The 24,137-nt window shown below is 44.0% G+C and overlaps 1 pseudogene; it reads left to right on the plus strand.

Moving 5' to 3' along the window:
* Positions 1 to 1,061: 1,061 nt before the first annotated feature.
* LOC138092977 (2-acylglycerol O-acyltransferase 2-like) lies at positions 1,062 to 20,978 on the plus strand (annotated as a pseudogene).
* The last annotated feature ends 3,159 nt before the right edge of the window (positions 20,979 to 24,137 follow it).

Here is a 24,137-nt window from a genome sequence, read left to right on the forward strand (position 1 = left end):
GGCATCAGGTCCCATCACTTCATGGCAAATAGATGGGGAAACAATGGAAACAGTGACAGACTTTATTTTGGGGGGTTCCAAAATCACTGCAGATGGTGACTACAGCCACAAAATTAAAAGACACTTGCTCCTTGGAAGAAAAGTTATGAACACCTAGATAGCATATTAAAAAGCAAAGACATTACTTTGCCAACAGAGGTCCATCTAGTCAAAGCTTTGGTTTTCCCAGTAGTCATGTATGGATGTGAGAGTTGGACTATAAAGAAAGCTGAGCACTGAAGAATTGATGCTTTTGTACTGTGGTGTTGGAGAAGACTCTTGAGAGGCCCTTGGACAGCAAGGAGATCCAACAAGTCCATCCTAAATGAAATCAGTCCTGCATATTCATTGGAAAGAATGATGCTGAAGCTGAAATTCCAATACTTTGGCCACCTGATGTGAAGAGCTGACTCATTTGAGAAGACCCTAATGCTGGAAAGACTGAAGGAGAAGAAGACAACAGAGGATGAGATGTTTGGATGGCCTCATCAACTCAATGGACATGAGTTTGTGTAGGCTCTGGAGTTGGTGTTGGACAGGGGAGTGTGGCGTTCTACAGTCCATGGGGTCGCAAAGTGTCGGACATGACCGAGCGACTGAACTGAACTGAACTGCATATTTATAAATGAGAACCATGGATTTGGCAGATGAAAGAAGACAATTACTGCAGCCAAGTAATACGGTAGGTGAAAAGAGGGCAGGATTGTTCTTTACTTGCTGCTTCACTTACCAAGTAATGGGCCAGATTTGAGCAAAGGTAATCTGGCAGATAATGTATTGCCTGAAGAGTCCACTGTACTTCTCTTACTCTGTAACAAGTTTACTCCAAGCCAGGTAATTTTAAAGATTTTATCTAAGATACTGGTGGTGGCCAGGTTGTTGCAATGATACCCTAGGGCTGGATGGACACCCACCCCCAGCCCCTATAAATGCGTAGTAACCTCTGTCAGGACAAAAACTGGCAGGTATCTCACACCACAGCTGAGCTCAGAGAAGCCTTCCGAGCAAGCAGAGGAATCAACATGGTGGAGTTTGCACCTTTGTTTGTGCCCCTGGAGCGCAGGTTGCAGACCTTAGCGGTCCTGAAGTGGATCTTCAGTTTCTTGATCCTGCATAAGGAAAGCTGAGATGGGACTGGGAGGCCATGGGCACCTGCCCCTTCAGGTGCACATGGTACATTGATGGGGGAAAGATACAGGTTCCAAGGCGGGTGCTGAATCTAGTGCCTGGGGGTCACCTGGGATGAGGGACATTTTGCTCTCATGGTCTTGGTGAATTTTTGCCAACAGGAGTGTCTCTGATTGTCCATGTCCACGTCAGCCCAGCCTGGGCCCTGGGAGTGTCTGGAGGAGGACAGAGAGTCAACTAACCCTGGGCATGGTGCTAGAAAGAAGGAAGCTGAGAAAAGGCATCTGGACCCTCTGACGCTAGGAACAGATGCTTGTCCTTTATCCCAAGGCAAAGGGGATCCCCAAGATGGCTTTAGGAACAAGAGGTCCAATCTGTGGGAGACACGCTGTAATTTAGGGGTGTGGGGTGTTGGGGTGTTGGGGGAGAGGGATGACAGGGAGCAGCTGTTATTAAATCAAATTTGTGCCTGCTGTGGGAACACAGTAAAGCCCCTCTACTGACACTAGGTTGTGGTAAAAGAAACTGCAGGTTTTAATACAGGATCCAAGCAAGGAGTCCAGAGAGTTAAAGCTCAAAATGCCTGAAACCCCTTTGATTACCAGGGAACGGTGTCTAGAGACTGGGTGAGGTAGAGATGCTGGGTGCGTGATCAGCTTCTAGAGAAGCATTTGATTGCTTGGTGGTGAGCTAACTGGGAGTCACCATCATCAACTTTCTGGTTTCCTCTTGTTTGAGGTCTATGGGCTGGTGAGCAACTTCCTCCACCTGCTGGGGGTTCAGTATCTGCAAAACCATTCAAATATAAGTCTCAATATTATCTATGGCTCTTGGAAACAAGCTAACAGTCTTTGAAATTTGTGGAATGGTTAAACTGTTATTTATTTTCTTGCTTGACTGTTTTCTTTTCTTTGTGTCTTTATTTTTGAAATTTGGTGAAGGCTTAGGAAGCTGAAGATTTTCTACAAATAAGAGGTAGGCAGAGGACATGAGGGATATTTTCCAGGAAGACTGCATAGGTCCTGCTTGATTACAAGGTTACAATCTATAATAGCGATCACTATGTAGACTCATGGGTGAAAACCAGCCCCCTGATTTTTTTTGTATTTGTACAGCCCATGAGTGAGGAATGGCTTTTACATTTAAAATGCTTGCATTTTAAATGATTTTGTGTCTATGTAGTATCCTCCAAGTTGCCTCTTGAGCCCCAACATCTGAAATATTTGCAATTCAGCCCTTTCGGAAAGGATTACTTACTTCTGCCTAGGGAGACTGGGAGTGGGTGAAGAGAAGGAGCTCTTTTTCACTGATATTAGGAGATGAGTCTACAGGGCAGAATGTACAAAATGGCACAAAATAAGGTTTTCCAGGGAGCCAGTAAATGCTGCACATATAGTAAACAGATGGTTCATGCTGGGCATAGAGCAGGTGTTTGGGGAGGAGCGAAGAAGTGGCCAGAAAGGTCAACAAGGACCTGTCACTGAAGACTCAGGTCCCAGAAAAAAATACTTTCCAGTGGGTTACTTGTTTAATGTGTTTATTTCCTCTGCTCTGTAATTCACATACTCACACAGGAAGGTAAGCTCCTTTCACATTGTTGGTCTTGTTCTCATCTGCATCTCCGTCTCCTAGAAGAGTTGATGTTGCTAAATATTTGTTGAATGAATGAATGTTGAGATCATGATATGGACATAATAGTTGAATTGAAACCACCACTCATCCTACTAGCTTTCTGTGTGAAATTAGCCAACCTGAATACCCTCTCTGGGTCTTGGTAAAGTGGGGTTTTGCATCTTTTCTCCTTGGTGTTATGAGGGGAAAGGTATTTCCTTTCTTCAGGGACTGAAAATACACCCAAGTTAGGATTTTGCCTACTGACAGGAATTAAAGGGTGAGCCCAGAGTGAGAGAGATGTTTAGATGGGGGGGTGTTGTTTCTGATCAAGTAGAAATGCCTCCATTTTTAAATTCTCTTTTTCCGACTGAAAAACAAATACATGCTATTTTAACACATTGAAACAAAATGTGTGTTCTGAAAGTCAAAGACTTCCCCCAAATCCTACCCTACAAGGACCTGCTATTAACAACTTGGTTTTATTCTCTCGACCTGGATAGTTCTTGTTTCATGGGTACAGAGGTTCAGTTTAGGAAGATGACGAGAGTTCTGAGATAAAGGCTGGTATACTTACACGACAGTGTGAATTAATTTAATGCTGCCAAAATGACTCTCAAAAACCATTCCAAGTATATGCCCAGGAGTGGGAATGGTGGATACCATGGTTGCTCTATTTTAGTTCTATAAGAAATCTCCATACTTTTCTCCATAAGACCTCTCTCATGAGCCCATAATTTGAAAAGACACAAGCACCCCAATGTTTATAACTGCACATTTACAATAGCTAGGACATGGAAGCCACCTAAATATCCATTAGAATAATGGATAAAAAATATGTGGTAATATAGGTAATGGAATATTACTCAGTCATAAAAAGGGACAAATTAAGGCATTTGTATGGACCTAGAGTTTGGTCCTAGAGTTTGGACCTAGAGTTTGCAAAACTGAGTGAAGATCGCCAAAGAAAGACAAATATCACTTATATGCAGAATCAAAAAAGAGGTACAAATGTACATATTTACAAAACAGAAGCAGAAAAAAAACTTATGGTTACCAGGGGATAAGGGGGAAGGATGAATTGGGAGATTTGGACTAACAAATAACACTACTGTATATACAAAATATAACATTAAAAACATGCTGTATATCACAGGGATCTCTACTCAGTCCTCTGTAATGATATATATGGGGAAAGAATAAAAAGAAAAATCAGAGTGGATATATTTATGTGTATAACAGATTTTTTCCCTATACACCTGAAACTAATACCACATTGTAAATGAACTATACTTTAATGAAAACTTAAAAAGAAAATACTGAAGAGTCATTTTGATGATAAGTATTGTGTTAAATATATTTTACCACCATAAAAATTAAATAACCAAACAAAGTACCCCAAACACAACACTGAAATCCGCACCATGAGGGCAGGAATTCCTGTCCGTTGTTCACAGCTGTATCACCACCACTTGGCACATTGTAGGTACTCTATAGAAAGCAAGCCTTTGTGAGCCCCAAACTACTTTGATTTAAGCATTTTTCTACTGCTCAGACTGGGCTTCCCTGGTGGCTCAGCAATAAAGAATCTTTCTCCAGTGCAGTAGCTTCAGGAAATGTGAGTTCGATCCCTGGGTCTCGAAGATCTCCTAGAGGAGGGCATGACAACTCACTCCAGTGTTGCCTGGAGCATCCTCTGGACAGAGGAGCCTGGTGGGCTACAGCCCATAGGGTTGCAAAGAATCAGACACCACTGAAGCAATTTAGCGCACATTCAAGTACTACTCAGACTGGGTCAAAAGTCTCCTCTGCCATGAATGACAGGCCGTTTACCCTACTTTCAAATAGACTACAAGTGGTGGTTGACCTTTTTAAAGCGTATGAGCACATGATGTTGAGTGTAGGGAGTGGAATGGAAAAGATGCAGTATTCTCTAACAGTGAGGCTCCATTGGCATCAGATTAAAGATAGCCCCACAGACCACCTCACCCTGAGTCAAAGCTGAGATTCGCCTGTGAAAAGGACTCAGAATCTTAAGTCTGGGAGGAATTTCTCACTGCAACTGCTCCTAGAACTGCTTCACTCCTGATGATCAGGCCAGGCATGAGCAGCCCTCTTCCTCCCTCCCTCCTTCACCAGGACAGGGCCTGGCAACAGAGGAAAGAGTTCAGCAAAAGCTAAAGAGTTCAGGGAGTTGTATCCACACTGATCAGATTAGTGTGGCCAGAATATGGGCTGCAGGTGTGTGAGTGAGGATGGAGTAAGAGAGTCTGACCAGCAGTAGGGAGTTTGAGGCCAGGCTGAGCTGCCTGAGGTGAGCCTCAAAGTTATGAGAAGTCATGGGCAGACTTTAACTAAAGGGGGGATATACATTTCCCTGTGGCTCAGATGGTAAAGGGTCTGCCTACAATTTGGGAGACATGGGTTTAATCCCTGTGTCAGGAAGATCTCCTGGAGAAGGAAATGGCAACCCACTCCAGTATTCTTGCCTGGAAAATCCCATGGACGGAGGAGCCTGGTGGCTACAGTCCATGGGGTTGCAAAGAATTGGACGTGACTTCACTTTCACTTTCATGGTGGAATTATCTGTGGAAAGATGGGCTGGGGTTAGACAGGAAGTGTACTGGCTAGAAAGAATATCTTTTCTCTGGGGTTCTAAAGAATGGATACCAGAAAGAGTTCATCCTGTTACATTTCCACCAGGCATTTATTGAGCACCTGGTGAATACAGAGAGGGAGGTGGAGAGGCAAGACCAACTGAGAAAGCAGTCTGCTGCAGTGGGAAAATGTGAGTTTGAATTTAGGCCAACTCCAGGCTCTCAATGTGACACTGGTGGTGTTGACTGCATTCTCTCCTTTTGAAGCCTTGGGAAGCTGATCTCTTCCTTCTAGGGTGAGGACTGGACAGGACAATGCAGGCTGGGCATAAAGGAGAGCTCGTTCCTTCACACCACTGACCACTAATGGTTCCTGCTTCCCTTCCCAGACTTGATCTGCTGTGTAGTCTTCATTGGCCTCCTGTTCACAAGATTCTGGATGATCAGTATCCTGTATGCGAGCTGGTGGTACTTGGATTGAGACACACCACAGCAGGGGGGCAGGCAGAGTGCTTTCATAAAGCACTGGATCTTACGGAAGTACATGAAGGACTATTTCCCCATCTCGGTGAGTAAGGGGCTGACTAGGGAGTGGTCAGTACCGTAGTCCCCACGTGTCCATGGGGAAGTGTGACCCTGTGTGCAGTGAGCAGAATATTGGGATGGGAGACAGGTGACAGGCTATCACCACACTGTGGCTAGAGCAAGAGTCAGTTTCTGTCTGATTATGTTCGTCCAACTTCAGTGACGTGAGGCCACTATGAGGACTGATGAATGAACAGGATTTGAGGAACCTTGTAGGCCATGTAGTGCAGCACACTTAAGTATCTTACTGGTGTAAAACCTTCAGTAGTCCAAGTTTGGAGTGAAGGAATCTGTAATAAACATAAATTTTAAGGCAGCATCTAGACCACAATTTATCAGATGATGAGTCTGACATCCAGAGATGGAGGAAGATGTGAGCAAGGATATAGAGCAGGTTCTTTTATTGTTTTTAAAGTTTGTGTATTAGCTTTGAGGATAGAAACAGAACAGAGAGCCCTCAGGAAGTATCCTGCCCCAACTCTGATATGCTGTGTTTCCTTGGACAGAGCTTTGCCCATTCTGAATCTCAGTTTTCCCATGGATCCACAAAACAGTCTGATTACTCCTTTTCTGCCTATCTCTTACTCTCGCCCCAAGTATCAGTCCTTAGTGATACAGTCCCTGAATTTTAGTGAACAGATCTTTGGTTCCTTTCCTAAATCTCAGACAGACTAAACCCTTGGATGTAAGCGGCTGTGATGGTTAATTGTCCAGCGGGGACAAGAAGGGGAGTGCATTTGGGACACAGAGAAGTGCCAGGCAGGGACAAATGGCTTTCCTTAGGACACAGGAGAGAAGAATGTATAGTCTTCTGTGTATTTGATGTCTGAAGACACGTATTCGAAGTCTGAAGGTGGACATCAAAGGTTCTAATATAGGGTCTGCAACATGCCAGTTGTATGACTTTGGGTGAGTTACACATGCTCTCTGAGCCTTGATTTCTTCATGTGTAAAGCGGAAATGCTGCCACATACATCATTGGGTTGTGTGGATTCCATAAGACATCAGGTGATCCTGGGGCTTCTAAGGACAGCATCTGGCTCTCTTTTCACACCTGAAGCTGCTCTCTGGCTCTATTTCACACATGGAACTGCTGTCAAAGGCATCTCTGGCAGAAAAAATGTGTGGCATGGCTCTGTGTCTGTCTCATCTACATCTCTTCTGTCCCTCCTCTAGCTAGGTATCTCCCCTGGAGGTTTTGTCAGTTGGGAACTATCGAAATTTTGGGAAAATGAGCCTGATTTGCAAAAATCCCACCTGCACAGTGTTTGGGATTGTTGGCCAGTGCAGGCCTTTGGCATCAGCACCTGCAGAAGGCAGAGAAGACAGAGGGAGAGATGACATGTAATTTGATGCCTCTGTCCTGGACTGAGGTCTGCAGGTGGGACTGTGACTGGCAAAGAACTCCCAAGTCATCCACATACCTGGGGAGCAAACCTTGCGGAGATCTTAAGGTGGCAGAAGGTAGGGGGCCAGGGAGTCTCTGCTGTCTACTGAAAAGATATGCACAACCTAAAAGTTATGAGGGCTTTGTTCTGAGACCTTACTAAGGACAGTAGTCAGGAGATAGCCTCTCAGTAATCTCTGAGGAGCTGTTCCAAAAGGTAAGGGAGAAGTCAGGATTTAAGGGTTTTTGCTGAGAAAAACAAAAAACAAAAAATATGTAGTTAAACATCAGAAGATTACTGCCAGTCAAAGAGCAAACTCAAGTAATGATATTAATGGTTTTCTATATATGGAGAGATGCAAAATCTGGGCTCACTGCAATTATTCCTTTGATGTGCATCCTCACTCTCTATGACCAGTATCCTATTTCCCTCCATCTTGAATTCCTTTCAACCCCCATTGTCAGTGGCAGCTACAGTGGCCGCTGGCTTGAAGGCAGGCAAACAACATTCCTTGTCCTAACAACTCTACTGCAGCTACTCCACATCACAAGTCTTTGCACTCTATGACTCTTACTCTAGAGCTGCCACTTAATAGTAGTTTCTAGTGAAATTAGGAGACTATGTCTGAGCATTGGAGCTTGCTAAACATAACCTATGGGCTTCCTGAGCAGCTAATGGTGGAGAATCAGGTAGTGTTTTCCCCAGAAGAAGCTGCTTCCACCTCATGCTGAAGTTCAATCCAGGAGCTGGGTTTCCATGGGAAGACTTCATATCCCAGAGCAGCAGTATCTACACAGACCAAAGCCTGAGCAGGGATGCAGTGCTGTGGGCAGGCTGTGACCAGGTGTTAAGAAGTGCTGCAGACTTGGCAAGATACCTCCCTGAGCCCTCCCCTCCCATCACTAGAGACTTGTGCCCCTCTTCTCTGCCCCCACTTCCCAGCACACTGGAGTCTCTTACACTGAGTCACAGGGATTCAGGGGTCAGCCCTCCACCCAGGACTGAACTCCAGCTGCCACAGTTCTTGGAGAGATGCTCACCCCCTCCTGCGATGGTTCCTTCATTCTGTGTGGGCTCTGCCTGGGACAAAGTCTCCCTTCACATAGGACAGGGATTTGTGTCCCTGTCACCCTCCCAGGAGTCTTGCCTCTGCCTTGTGCAGGGGCCCTTCATCCCCTGGTGAGCTGTATCAGCTTCATCCTTTCATGGATCCATTCTCTCCCTCGTCATTCCACGTTCTCCCAGAGCATCTCCTCTGCTCCAGGCCTGCAACAGGAACGAGGATGTTCAGACAGGCTGTCTCTTATCTCAGGACACTCACATGGGGGTGGTAAAGCACTTGGGCACAGGAAACACATAAAAGAGGTCAGCACAGAAAGTCAGCAGGTAGACCAGCAAAGGCACAAGATGAAACTCTGATTCACCAGGTTGCTGTTCCTTCAGCTGGTCAAGACTGCCGAGCTGGACCCCTCCAAGAACTACCTTGATGGCTTCCACCCTCATGGAATTGGGGTGATTGGAGCTTTTACCAACTTGTGCCTGGAGGACATGGGCTTCTCCTCAGTTTTCCCAGGCATCTGCTCACATTTGATGATGCTGAACATGTGGTTCTGCTTCCCTTTCTTCAGAGATTACATCATGTCAATGGGTGAGTCCTCCTACTCCGGGTATCCCAGGAACTGTGAGGGCTGAAGGCATGAGGAGGGATTTTAAGGAGGGCAGTCAAATGTTCTGTACTTCTTCCAAGTAAATGTGTGGTAGACAGGAGATGAGACCCAAAGAAGCATTTCCCACAGATCTGTGCTCAGTGATGACCGTGGTGGGAGAGTTGGGAAAAGGGGTAGTGCTCAGAGCCTGTCATCAGGGGACTCCCAGCTGAGGTCTAGAGTAGAACCCAGGCCACATACTCCTGAACCATTCTTGCCTCCTTTACACTGTATGTGACCACCTTCCTTTCTCCCCAGGGCTGGTCTCAGCAGACAAGGAGAGTGCTGCTCACATTCTGAGCAGGAAAGGAGGTGGCAATCTGCTGTCCATCGTTGTTGGGGGCATCCAGGAAGCATTGACTGCCAGGCCTGGAGCCTACAAGCTGGTCCTGCAAAACCACAAAGGCTTCATCAGGCTTGCCCTGATACATGGGTATTGGGAAGAGGGTTCAGAGTTTAGCTGGATATTGGCAAGGATTGTATTTTGGAGGGAAGACTGCAGAGGCAAATGCAGATTCTATTTTGGCAAGGAGAATCTCAATCCACTGACAATGAAGAGTCTGTCTTGGTGACCAATGTACTGTTTCATGCCCAAATACCCAGAGATGACTCCAGAAGAAAGATTTTGTGACTAAAGGATTACATCTTTGGATTATATTGCTGAAAGCTTGTGTTACATTTGAGACCTAGGGAATTTGGGTGAATGGAGTTTGGGGCATAGCTTAGAGCTGTCTCTCATCTTAAAACATCTGTGAAGAATAGAAACAAGCCAGAGCCAAAGAGATTTTTCCAGAAATTTTGCAGTTGTTTTATACCTGTGATGTTTCTCAGCAGTATTCTGGTCTCCCTGTCACATAACTGGGAAGGGTTAATTTTGAGTTTATGCTGGATCTGCTTCTGTCCCTTAAACCCTCAGCTTGCAGCTTTTTTTCAGTTGAGTTAAGTCACTCAATTGTGTTAGACCCTTTGCAATCCCATGGGTTGCAGCAAGCCAGGCTTCCCTGTCTATCACAAACTCCCAGAGTTTGCTCAAACTCATGTCCATCGAGTCAGTGTGCCATCCATCCTCTAGCTAGCATTACTTTGTTAGTGTGTGAGATAAGTGCAATTGTGTGGTAGTTTTAACATTCCTTGGCATTGCCTTTCTTTGGGATTGGAATGAAAACTACGCTTTGTTAGTGAAGGCCCACATAATGGCCTGCCTAAGGAAGATAACCTGAGCCACCCACCTGTGAAGGATTGCAAGGAAGTGAAGCTAATACATTCCCCTACCTGAAATTTACCATTCTAGGGGATGTTTGCAAGGATCAAATAGTATTTTTTTGCTGGGGTCCAGCCCCAGCAGGATCCAGGGGCACCCTCAGGATGAACGGCATCGGCGGGGGCGGGGGTTGGTGCGGGGAGGAGAGGGGAAAAGAAAGAATGAATGAATGTTGCAGTTAAGAAAGTAGAGGAGGGGAACTGTAAAGATGGCAGAGGAATAGGACGGGAAGACCACTTTCTCCCTCACAAATTCCTCAAAAGAACATTTCAAAGCTGAGCAAACTCCACAAAACAACTTCTGTAGGCTGGCAGAGGACATCAGGCAACCAGAAAAGCAGACCATTGTCTTCAAAAACAGGTAGGAAAAAATATAAAAGACGAAAAAGGAGACAAAGGAGGTGGGGAGGGAGCTCCGTCCTGGGAAGGGAAGCCCGTCCCAGGAAGGGAATTTTAAGAAGAGAGGTTTCCAAACACCAGGAAACACTCCCTGCCGAGTCTGTGGCGAGCCTTGGAAACACAGAGGGCAACATAACAGAAAGGGAAAAATAAAGAAATAATTAAAACCAACAGATTACAAACCCAACAGTAACTCCCCCAGCTGAAAAGCAGCACAGACGCCTGCATCCACCGCAAGTTAGTGGGGGTAGGGCAGGGAAGCGCGGGAGGTGCGGGCTGCAGTGCTTTGTAAGAATCGGGCAGGAACGCCCCACACGCAACCAGAATGATCTAACTTGGGCTAGCAAACCAGACTGTGGGATAGCTACCACGCGAAAAGCTCGAACATAAGACACCGCCAGGACCGAGCACAGAACAAAGGACGGAACGGAATAAGCCGGCTGCAGACCATCCCCCGCCGGGGACAGGCAGCCAGAGCCGTAAGGACTGGAAAGGGGCAATTGCAGACCCGGAGAGACTTTACTTACCTAACTGCAAGCAGGCTTCTTTGCTAAGACTTCTGGGGGTGCTGGACAGTCATCACCTGCCTCACGGGGGGCGCCAGCGGTCCACCCAGAAAGCTGAGCAGCAGCGGCAGAAAAGGTGACAAGTTGCGGCGATCGCGCTCGCCAAACTCCTGAGCCACTCGGACCCAGGTAGGGCACAAAGCGCAGTCCCAGCCGAATCTGTGCCTCTGAGGGCTGCCTGAGCACCGAACCTGAGCGACTTGGACCGGGGAAGTGCACGCAGCCTAGGGCCGGCCCCAAACGGTTCCCGGCTGAGCATCGTAGAGCCGGAGCGGTTTGTGCGCCGCGAGAAGGGACAGGTCAAGTGGGGCTGAGACACTGTGTGCACACGACAGTGCTATTTGTTTGCAGCATCCCCCCTCACCACAGCGCGACTGAACTAGTGAGCCTAAAAAACCAGCAAACAGAAGAAGTTAAACAGAGGGAACCACCTTGAAAGTGATCCCACACGGCCCACAACATCAGAGAAGGGCCAGATATATTTTTACTATTTTTAAAAACATTCCTTTTTTTTTCTTTTTTTCTAACTTTTTTTTAATTGTTAAGTCTTCTATTTCTCCTCTAATTTTTATTTCTATAGCCTACTATTACTATTTTTAAAAAAAAGACTTTTATTTTTTTATTTTTTTTTAAGGCAAACACCATATATAGTCTTTGGATGGTTGTTGGTGATTTTTTTTTTTTAATAATTCTTGGTTTTTTTTTCTTTCTTCCTTTTTCCTTCTGCTTCTTTCCTTTAATATTGTATTTTTGAAAATCCAACCTCTAGATTGGATTTAGATTTTTAATCTTTGCTCTTAGGTTTTTGTTGTCAATTTTGTACATTTAAAAACCCAAACTTCACTACCCAAGTTTACCTGAGAGCGAGATTACTGGCTTGACCACTCTCTCCTCCTTTGGGCTCTCCTTTTTCTCCACCAGGTGGCCTCTGTCTCTTTTCTCCCCCATCTCTTCTCTATCCAACTCTGTAAATCTCTGTGTGTTCCAGACGGTGGAGAACACCTAAGGAACTGGTTACTGGCAGGATTTGTCTCTCTCCTTCTCATTCCTCTCTCTTATCCTCCTGGCCACCTCTGTCTACTTCCTCCCTCTCCTCTTGCCCGTATAACTCCGTAAATACCTCTGAGCGGTCCAAACTATAGAGCTCACATAAGGAAGTGACTACTGGCTAGCTTTTTCTCTCCTCTTTTGATCTCACCCCATCTCATTCCAGTCACCTCTAACTACCCCCTCCCTCTTCTCTTCTCCTTGTAACTCAGTGAACCTCTCTGAGTGTCCCTCAATGTGGAGAAACTTTTCATCTTTAACCTAGATGTTTTACCATAGGTGCTGTATAGATGGAGAAATCTAGAGGCTACTGTAAAAATAAAACTGAAAACCAGAAGCAGGAGGCTTAAATCCAAAGCCTGAAAACACTAGAGAACTCTTGAATTCAGGGAACATTAAGCAATAGGAGCTCATCAAATGCCTTCATACCTACACCGAAACCAAGCTCCACCCAAGGGCCAACAAGTTCCAAAACAAGACATACCACGCAAATTCTCCAGCAACACAGGAACACTCCCCTGAGCTTCAATATACAGGCAGCTCAAAATTATTCCAAAACCTTTGATGTCTCATAACCCATTACTGGTCACTCCACTGCACTCCAGAGAGAAGAAACCCAGCTCCACCGACCAGAACTCCAACACAAGCCTCCCTAACCAGGAAACTTTGACAAGCCACTGATAGAACCCCACCCACAGTGAGGAAGCTCCATTATAAAGAGAACTCCACAAATTACCAGAATATAAAATGGCCACCCCAAACGCAGCAATATAACCAAGATGAAGAGACAGAGGAATACTCAACAGGTAAAGGAACAGGAGAGTTTCCCACCAAACCAAACAAAAGAGGAAGAAGTTGGGAATCTACCTGAGAAGGAATTCCGAATATTGATAGTGAAAATGATCCAAAATCTTGAAATCAAAATGGAATCACAGATAAATAGCCTAGAGACAAGGATTGAGAAGATGCAAGAAAGGTTTAACAAGGACCTAGAAGAAATAAAAAAGAGTCAAAGTATAATGAATAATGCAATAAATGGGATCAGAAACACTCTGAAGGCAACAAATAGTAGAATAACGGAGGCAGAAGATAGGATTAGTGAAATAGAAGATAGAATGGTAGAAATAAATGAATCAGAGAGGAAACAAAAACGAATTAAAAGAAATGAGAACAATCTCAGAGACCTCCAGGACAATATGAAACGCTCCAACATTCGAATTATAGGAGTCCCAGAAGAAGAAGACAGAAAGAAAGATCATGAGAAAATGCTTGAGGAGATAATAGTTGAAAACTTCCCTAAAATGGGGAAGGAAATAATCACCCAAGTCCAAGAAACACAGAGAGTTCCAAATAGGATAAACCCAAGGCGAAACACCCCAAGACACATATTAATCAAATTAACAAAGATCAAACACAAAGAACAAATATTAAAAGCAGCAAGGGAAAAACAACAAATAACACACAAGGGGATTCCCATAAGGATAACAGCTGATCTTTCAATAGAAACTCTTCAGGCCAGGAGGGAATGGCAAGACATACTTAAAGTGATGAAAGAAAATAACCTACAGCCCAGATTACTGTACCCAGCAAGGATCTCATTCAAATATGAAGGAGAAATCAAAAGCTTTACAGACAAGCAAAAGCTGAGAGAATTCAGCACCACCAAACCAGCTCTCCAACAAATTCTAAAGGATATTCTCTAGACAGGAAACACAAAAAGGGTGTATAAACCCGAACCCAAAACAATAAAGTAAATGGCAACAGGATCATACTTATCAATAATTACCTTAAACGTAAATGGGTTGAACGCCCCAACCAAAAGGCAAAGACTGGCCAAATGGATACAAAAACAAGACTCCCTCTATATGCTGCTTACAAGAGACCCACCTCAAAACAAGGGACACATACAGACTGAAAGTGAAGGGCTGGAAAAAGATATCCCACACAAATAGAGACCAAAAGAAAGCAGGAGTGGCAATACTCATATCCTATAAAATAGACTTTAAAACAAAGGCTGTGAAAAGAGACAAAGAAGGACACTACATAATGATCAAAGGATCAATCCAAGCAGAAGATATAACAATTATAAATACATATGCACCCAATATAGGAGCACCGCAATATGTAAGACAAATGCTAACAAGTATGAAAAGGGAAATCAACAATAACACAATAACAGTGGGAGACATTAATACCCCACTCACACCTATGGACAGATCAGCTAAACAGAAAATTAACAAAGAAATGCAAACTTTAAATGATACATTAGATCAGTTAGACCTAATTGATATCTATAGGACATTTCACCCCAAAACAATGAATTTCACCTTTTTTTCAAGTGCTCATGGAACCTTCTCCAGGATAGATCACATCCTGGGCCATAAATCTAAACTTGATAAATTCAAAAAAATCGAAATCATTCCAAGCATCTTTTCTGACCATAATGCATTAAGATTAAATCTCAATTACAGGAGAAAAACTATTCAAAATTCCAACATATGGAGGTTGAACAACACACTTCTGAATAACCAACAAATCACAGAAGAAATCAAAAAAGAAATCAAAATATGCATAGAAATTAATGAAAATGAAAACACAACAACCCAAAACCTGTGGGACACTATAAAAGCAGTGCTAAGAGGAAAGTTCATAGCAATACAGGCATACCTCAAGAAACAAGAAAAAAGTCAAATAAATAACCTAACTCTACACCTAAAGCAACTAGAAAAGGAAGAATTGGAGAACCCCAGAGTTAGTAGAAGGAAAGAAATCTTAAAAATTAGGGCAGAAATAAATTCAAAAGAAACAAAAGAGACCATAGCAAAAATCAACAAAGCCAAAAGCTGGTTCTTTGAAAGGATAAATAAAATTGACAAACCATTAGCCAGACTCATCAAGAAACAAAGGGAGAAAAATCAAATCAATAAAATTAGAAATGAAAATGGAGAGATCACAACAGACAACACAGAAATTTAAAGGATCATAAGAGACTACTATCAGCAGTTATATGCCAATAAAATGGACAACGTGGAAGAAATGGACAAATTCTTAGAAAAGTACAATTTTCCAAAACTGAACCAGGAAGAAATAGAAAATCTTAACAGACCCATTACAAGCACAGAAATTGAAACTGTAATCAGATATCTTCCAGCAAACAAAAGCCCAGGTCCGGACAGCTTCACAGCTGAATTCTATCAAAAATTTAGAGAAGAGCTAACACCTATCCTCCTCAAACTCTTCCAGAAAATTGCAGAGGAAGGTAAACTTCCAAACTCATTCTATGAGGCCACCATCACCCTAATACCAAAACCTGACAAAGATGCCACAAAAAAAGAAAACTACAGGCCAATATCACTGATGAACATAGATGCAAAAATCCTTAACAAAATTCTAGCAACCAGAATCCAAGAACACATTAAAAAGATCATACACCATGACCAAGTGGGCTTTATCCCAGGGATGCAAGGATTCTTCAATATCCGCAAATCAATCAATGTAATTCATCACATTAACAAATTGAAAAATAAAAACCCTATGATTATCTCAATAGATGCAGAGAAGGCCTTTGACAAAATTCAACATCCATTTATGATTAAAAAAAAAAAAACTCTCCAGAAAGCAGGAATAGAAGGAACATACCTCAACATAATAAAAGCTATATATGACAAACCCACAGCAAACATTATCCTCAATGGTGAAAAATTGAAAGCATTTCCCCTAAAGTCAGGAACAAGACAAGGGTGCCCACTTTCACCGCTACTATTCAACATAGTTCTGGAAGTTTTGGCCACAGCAATCAGAGCAGAAAAAGAAATAAAAGGAATCCAAATTGGAAAAGAAGAAGTAAAACTTTCACTGTTTGCAGATGACATGATCCTCTACATAGAAAACCCTAAAGACTCCACCAGAAAATTACTAGAGCTAATCAATGAATATAGTAAAGTTGCAGGATATAAAATTAACACACAGAAATCCCTTGCATTCCTATACACTAATAATGAGAAAGCAGAAAAAGAAATTAAGGAAACAATTCCATTCACCATTGCAATGAAAAGAATAAAATACTTAGGAATATATCTACCTAAAGAAACTAAAGACCTATATATAGAAAACTATAAAACACTGATGAAAGAAATCAAAGAGGACACTGATAGATGGAGAAATAGACCATGTTCATGGATCAGAAGAATCAATATAGTGAAAATGAGTATACTACCCAAAGCAATTTACAAATTCAATGCAATCTCTATCAAGCTACCAGCCATATTTTTCACAGAACTAGAACAAATAATTTCAAGATTTGTATGGAAATACAAAAAACCTCGAATTGCCAAAGCAATCTTGAGAAAGAAGAATGGAACTGGAGGAATCAACTTGCCTGACTTCAGGCTCTACTACAAAGCCACAGTCATCAAAACAGTATGGTACTGGCACAAAGACAGACATATAGATCAATGGAACAAAATAGAAAGCCCAGAGATAAATCCACACACCTATGGACACCTTATCTTCGACGAAGGAGGCAAGACTATACAATGGAGTAAAGACAATCTCTTTAACAAGTGGTGCTGGGAAAACTGGTCAACCACTTGTGAAAGAATGAAACTAGATCACTTTCTAACTCCGCACACAAAAATAAACTCAAAATGGATTAAAGCTCTCAATGTAAGACCAGAAACTATAAAACTCCTAGAGGAGAATGTAGGCAAAACACTCTCTGACATAAATCACAGCAGGATCCTCTATGATCCACCTCCCAGAATACTGGAAATAAAAGCAAAAATAAACAAATGGGTTCTAATTAAAATTAAAAGCTTCTGCACAACAGAGGAAAATATAAGCAAGGTGAAAAGACAGCCTTCAGAATGGGAGAAAATAATAGCAAATGAAGCAACTGACAAACAACTAATCTCAAAAATATACAAGCAACTCCTGCAGCTCAATTCCAGAAAAATAAATGACCCAGTCAAAAAATGGGCCAAAGAACTAAATAGACATTTCTCCAAAGAAGATATATGGATGGCTAACAAACACATGAAAAGATGCTCAACATCACTCATTATTAGAGAAATGCAAGTCAAAACCACAATGAGGTACCACTTCACACCAGTCAGAATGGCTGCAATCCAAAAATCTGCAAGCAATAAATGCTGGAGAGGGTGTGGAGAAAAGGGAACCCTCCTACACTGTTGGTGGGAATGCAAACTAGTACAGCCACTATGGAGAACAGTGTGGAGATTCCTTAAAAAATTGCAAATAGAACTACCTTATGACCCAGCAATCCCACTGCTGGGCATACACACCAAGGAAACCAGAATTGAAAGAGACACATGTACCCCAATGTTCATCGCAGCACTGTTTATAATAGCCAGGACATGGAAACAACCTAGATGTCCATCAGCAGATGAATGGATAAGAAAGCTTTGGTACATATACACAATGGAGTATTACTCAGCCGTTAAAAAGAATTCATTTGAATCAGTTCTGATGAGATTGATGAAACTGGAGCCGATTATACAGAGTGAAGTAAGCCAGAAAGAAAAACACCAATACAGTATACTAACACATATATATGGAATTTAGAAAAATGGCAATGACGACCCTGTATGCAAGACAGCAAAAAAGACACAGATGTGTATAACGGACTTTTGGACTCAGAGGGAGAGGGAGAGGGTGGGATGATTTGGGAGAATGGCATTCTAACATGTATACTATTATGTAAGAATCGAGTCACCAGTCTATGTCTGACGCAGGATACAGCATGCTTGTGGCTGGTGCATGGGGATGACCCAGAGAGATGTTATGGGGAGGGAGGTGGGAGGGGGGTTCATGTTTGGGAACGCATGTAAGAATTAAAGATTTTAAAATTAAAAAAAAATAAAATTTAAAAAATAAAAAATAAATACATCAAAAAAAAAAAAAAAAGAAAAGAAAAGAAAGTAGAGGAGAGGAAGAGGTTGATATTCCTTGGTTTACATAGAAAGCCAATAAAGCCCCGGCATGGGACTTGCTCTTTTCACGAAGGCCTCAGGCGCCCTCTTGATGTGGCGAAGGTGCAGAGCACCTTCTCGAGAGGGTCTTAGAAGCCCAGGCAGGAAAGTGAACTCAGAGAGCCTCTGTGCTCCAGGGGATCAACCTGAAAAGGAAAGAGAAAGAAAGAGAGAGAATGAAAGAAAGAATGACACGGGGAGACCAAGCTTCAGTGAGCAAGGCCCACAACTTTATTTTCACAGAGAGCTTTTATACCTTAAGTTGTACATAGGGAATAATGGAAGATGCAGAGTCATGCAGGGTCAGCAGTCCTGACCCTTATCGAGACCAGGCTTTCTTTCTGCATACCTATCTGTATACACAGGTCTTAGGTGATTTACATCATCTGGCCAGGAAGCCTATTAACATTTTATGACCCTTTTTTCTGATAAAGGTTAGTCAACCAGAAAACTTATTTTCTCTAAAAGTGTTTTTATCTAAAGTCTGGCACCACTCTCAGAAAATACTAAATAAAGTTACATTCTTCACAGATCAAGGGTCATTGGGTTACAACAAAGAGAAAGAATTTATTAACTCAAGGTCTAATGTTATTAATGCCAAAGCTACTACTTATATTTTCTATATATCAACTATATTAATCAATGTACTCCCAACGAATAAGAGATATGAAAACTGGCAGCAAGCATTGGCTCAACAATGGAACCCTTCACCAGTACTATTCTAATAATTTTTAACTCTTTGAAAGGCTCTATATCTTTAAGATGTTTTAATCTTACCGTACCTTTCATGGTTGGGAAGCTGTGAACAATCACATGCAGTTATAAAAGTCCGGATAAACCTGTCAGGCAAGTTAGAGAGTCATCAGAGGGATTTGAATTGAAACACTGCTATTATGCCCAGGAGACATATTAACTAGAGCCCTAGGTTGATTTTCTCCAGAGAAAGGGTCAGGGATAGCCCCCCATTAATGTCAGAAGAGTTGGTGAAAGGCATAAAATAGTAGGACAGACAGATTCTGGTTTTGGGGTAGATGCTCAAGCAGGTCCAGGGGGTCCCTCGAGTCCTGATCTGCCTTGCCCATCAGGTCTCTTCCGCATGACCTTGTCATGGGTGGGATCGCCCGTGCTGGCTCCCGGCAATTTTTACTTTGTTTCCTCACCTCCTCCCCACCTCTGATCCATAACAGAACCTGGCAGCCAGGCCCTGACAAGATGGTTATTTTGAGGTGCTAGCCTGCCATCTTCTCTGTCAACCAGCTCCTGAAGAAGTCCCTTCCTCATCCCAACAGTACATCTCAGATTCATTGGCCTATCTTTCACGAAGCAGAGCTTGTACTTGGTAACAATCCCACTGCCAGTTGGTGGCCCTGAGAGGAGCCATGACCTGCCTGAAATCATAAAGCTAGGCCATGGCAGGTCTGAGAGACACCTGAGGCCTCCTACTTTTGGTCCAGGGCTCTGTCCTCTGCTTGAGTTCCTGTTCATAGGTCCCTGAGGAAAGTTGGGTGACCAGCTTGTGCCTTCTTGCCCCTCCACACGCGCTCTCTCCTGTCTCCCTCTAGGGCAGCTCTGGTGCTGATCTTCTCCTTTGGGGAGAATGACATATTTGACCAGGTTGAGAACTCTCCTGGCTCCTGGCTGCACTGGTTCCAGGACCGACTTCTAAAGACCACGAGATTCTCCATCCCGCTCTTCTATGGCTGTGGAGTCTTCCAATACAGCGTTGGTTTTATGCCCTACCGCTGGCCTATCACCACCACGGGTGAGCCTAGACCTGGACTGGGAGGGGGAAGGGCTGCACAGCAACGGGCTCGGGCTTGGGCTTCAAAGGGATGTGAACAAAGGCCAGACACTTTCTTGACCTCATGGAACTCATGTTCTAGATTGAGAAACAGACACACAGATCAGTGTAAAGCAGTTTGGGGAGGGAATTCTAACTGAGATAAACAGACCATTCTCCACTACTGATTTCTGAGCACCTACTGTGTGGCAGGCACTGCACTGGATCCTTACATGCAACTGCTCAGTTTTCCCAACAACTTTGGAAGCAGGGATTATCATCCCCATTTTATTGATGGTGAATGTAGACTCAGAGAAAGTAAATCACTTCCAAAAGATCACCCTGCCCTTGAGTAAGGATGTTGAAATTTGAATCAGAATCTACTTGACTTTTATTATGCCAGAGAGGAGGGTTTGATTCTGAAAGGAGAATCTCAAAAGGCTGATTGGAGAAGGTGAATACAAGGGTTAAATAAAATTAAAAAGGTTGAATTAAATTAAATTAAAGGTTAAATTAAATTAAAAGGGTTAAATTAAATTAAAAAGGTTGAATTAAAGCCTGTTAGTATTGTGCATAAAATAGCAATCAGCAGGCTGTGAATGAGAGCCTGAGGAATTTTCCTCTAAATAATGGGCATGCACTTTAATGCATGGACTTAGCAGGATCTCTTCAGTTATTTAGACATTTCTCTTTGCTCTGGGCCACTACTCAGCTCTGTGTCTTGCAGTGGGGAAGCCGATCAAAGTGCAGAAGACACCACATCCCTCCCAGGAGGAGGTGGACAGGCTGCACCAGTGCTACATCAAGGAGCTGAGCAACCTCTTCACAACTCACAAGCTCAAGTACAATGTCCCAAAAGACCAACACTTGGAGTTCTGCTGAGTACCTCTCCAGAGGAGCAGCTGTCCCAAATGGCAGGGCTGGCATTAGGAAGGATGGAGGGAGGTGCTGTGATCCCAGAAGGTTTCCTGGAAGTGTCTGTTGAACACATCTCCAGAGCCTTTGCTGATTCCTGCATCTCCATTCCATGGTAGGCCCTGGGTCACAGCTAGCTCTGTGGCAAAGGAGACCAGACTCTGGCATCAGTGATTTGCTCTCCTCCACTGACTCCTCTGTAGTGGGTCCTCTCCTTGGTTCTGCCCACTTGAGAAATGAAAGAGATGCTTGGAGAGAATGATGTCTATGTCTCCGTCATCTGTGGTCCTGTCACTCAATGGGAAGGACAAGAGCAGCTCCAATTAGGTTTCTTTTCCTCTGCCTTGAGTGATAGCACAGAAGCAGCCCCCAGCTGCAATTTTCTCATACAAGCTCCTCCATCCTGCAACCTGCCTGTCTCAGCTCCTCCCTCCCCGAGATGAAGAGGAGGGCGAAGCCACAACCCCCTGACTTATCCTTGCACTTCTGAGTTTCTGAATCCTCTGAGCCCCAGAGTGCCAGCCAGAAGGGCCCTGAAGTAGGGAAAGAGACTTGAGCTCTGTCACTGGATGAATGACCAGGGGCAGACCTCTTCACCCTCTGTCTGAACCTCAGTTTCCGCAAGGGACTGTGATGACCTCTGACTTCAACTTTGATGTCACATGGGCTGAGAGCTCCATGATGTGGCCACTACTCCTCATTTGTAACTTCAGCCTTGACCTTGACATAGAAAGGAGCTCCATAAATGTCAATTCATCAATGAAAGGATTGATTCAGTCTTCTTCTTTTCCTCCAACCCTACTCCCCATCTGGGAGCACTGGTCAAAGCCTCCCATTTAATCCCAGTCTGGCCCTGCAGCCCTGCTGCCCTGTGTCCCCTTCCCAGATGGTGGCTCAGATGGGCCAGAGAATGGCATGTTACCTATTTCTCCCTCACCAGTCAGCTCCAACTTACCACCTCTGCCCTGTTTTGTGGGAGACAAGGAGGAGGCTATGTGCAGACACAGGGCAGACCAGGCAGAGAAGGAACATGAGGAGTGAATGGTCAGTGTCTGCAAGCAGGGCAGATGGGGACATGCCTCTGATGAGATGAATTCTGGGTCACTGGGTCTGCTACACACATCAGGAGTGAGGGACAGGATGGTAGGGTAGGGCCAGTACTGTGAACTCTCACATCTAGAGTAGGAAAGCAAGTTATTTTCCTTCCAGAAGCCAATCACACCAATATGTACAAATGGAGGTGGGATTATTTTGTGAATGTAAATTTGGGTCTAAGCCTGGCCCAGCCCTTTTCAGTGACTTTGCAAGTCACATCCTTTTTAAACTTCAGTTTTGTTTTCAGAGAAAAAAGCATCACAATTCATAGCTTGGGTTTATGAGTGGGGAAAATAATATTTTGAGATCACTGGTCATTCTATGGCTTGTGAGGAGTGATGGGGAGTAGATGTAATTAGATTCTGGTTGTAAACGTGCCCAATATCTCATGTTGACCTCTTCTGACCCTAAGAGGTGGGTGCTATAGGGTCTCAAGAGAGGTGGAAATCAAGAGCAGTGTGGTTGAGAGGGGGAATGATGGTTTCCACTAAGGAAGAGGGAGGAAGTGGCAAGTGCACAGGACCATGAAGGATGGGCAAGATTTGCCAAGACAGAAGTACCTGCCCACTGCAGTTTTCTAGTACTGGGTATTGAACTGGTGCAGACATTAGTGGCTAAAGGGGGCAAGGATTTGTTATGTCCACATCTCTGAGGATGGCTGGATGGTTATTCTCAGAGTTCCTGCTCTTCCACCTGCAGTGTCAGGGGAACTGCTGATCTCTTTCCTTTGACTCCTTATCTCCTCAATTTGGTCAATCAAAGGTCACCTCCTGGGACTTTTCTGGAGGTCCAGTGATTAAGACTTCATGTTTCTAATGCAGAGATGCAGGGAACTGGGATTATATCCTTGGTCAGGGATCTAAGGGCCTTCCCAGGTGGTGCTAGTGGTAGAGAACCCACCTGCCAATGTAGGAGAAGCAAGAGACATGGGTTCAGTCTCTGGGTCGGAAAGATCCCCTGGCTGAGGGCATGTAACCCACTCCAGTATTCTTACCTGGAGCACCCCATGGACAGAGAGGCTGGCAGGCTACAACCACAGTGTCACAAGGAGTCAAACTTGACTGAAGCGACTTGGTACATGTGCATGCAGGGAAATAAGATCCCATATACTGCATGGCATGGCCAAAATAAATGACTGAAGTCCACTTCTTGTCAGATGTCAGCACACATCCCCTAACCTGAAAACCTGCTCTCCCAACCCAGCGTCCTATATCACATTTCAGTTCATTTTAGTCTCTCAGTCGTGTCTGACTCTTTGCAACCCCATGGACTGCAGCACACCAGGTTTCCCTTTCCATCATCAACTCCCAGAGCTTACTCACTCATGTCCATTGAGTCTGTGATGCCATCCAACCAGTTAGTTACTCATATTGTAGGCTAGCTTGGAGTGAAGAAGCCATGACAATAAGTACGTGAGTGGTCAACTATGTCCCCAGGGAACTGGAAGCACCTAAAGGTTCCAATTCAGTTCACCCAGGAGGAGGCTGTCAACTTGCTCCAGGAGGGGACAGTTACAGAGCTTGGACGGGGGCTGGAGGATCCACTCCCAAGCTCTTCTATGCAGTTGCTGGCAGAAGGCTTAAGAGCCCTGCATGTGGGCCTCTCCATCATGCTGCCAATTGCTACTCACCAGGATTCTCCAGAGTAAGCCAGTCACAAGGTAGATAGAGCAAAAGATCTAGAAGGAGACTAACACACGCGTGTGCGCACGTGCACACACACATAGAAATCACATACCTTCTACAACCTAGTCTCTGAGTCACTCGCCATGAATTCTGCCTCACTTTATCAGTTCCATGCAAGGCCCTAAGTCCAGCTGACACATCCATAGGATGGTGTGACACCTGGAGTGAAGTAACTGAGGGTGTATTGCAGGCACTAGCACAGCAACAGCCCACAAGCCCTCAGAGATTGGACTAGGCAACCCGAGTGCTGTGGGTGTTGCAGGAGGTTGTCTGCCTGGAGGACACAGGCTGAGATGCCCACACAGCAAGGCCCTAGGTGGGTCAAAGGTGTGAGCATTTTTACATT

Source organism: Capricornis sumatraensis, chromosome 16 (assembly GCF_032405125.1).
Source record: "Capricornis sumatraensis isolate serow.1 chromosome 16, serow.2, whole genome shotgun sequence".
NCBI lineage: Eukaryota > Metazoa > Chordata > Mammalia > Artiodactyla > Bovidae > Capricornis > Capricornis sumatraensis.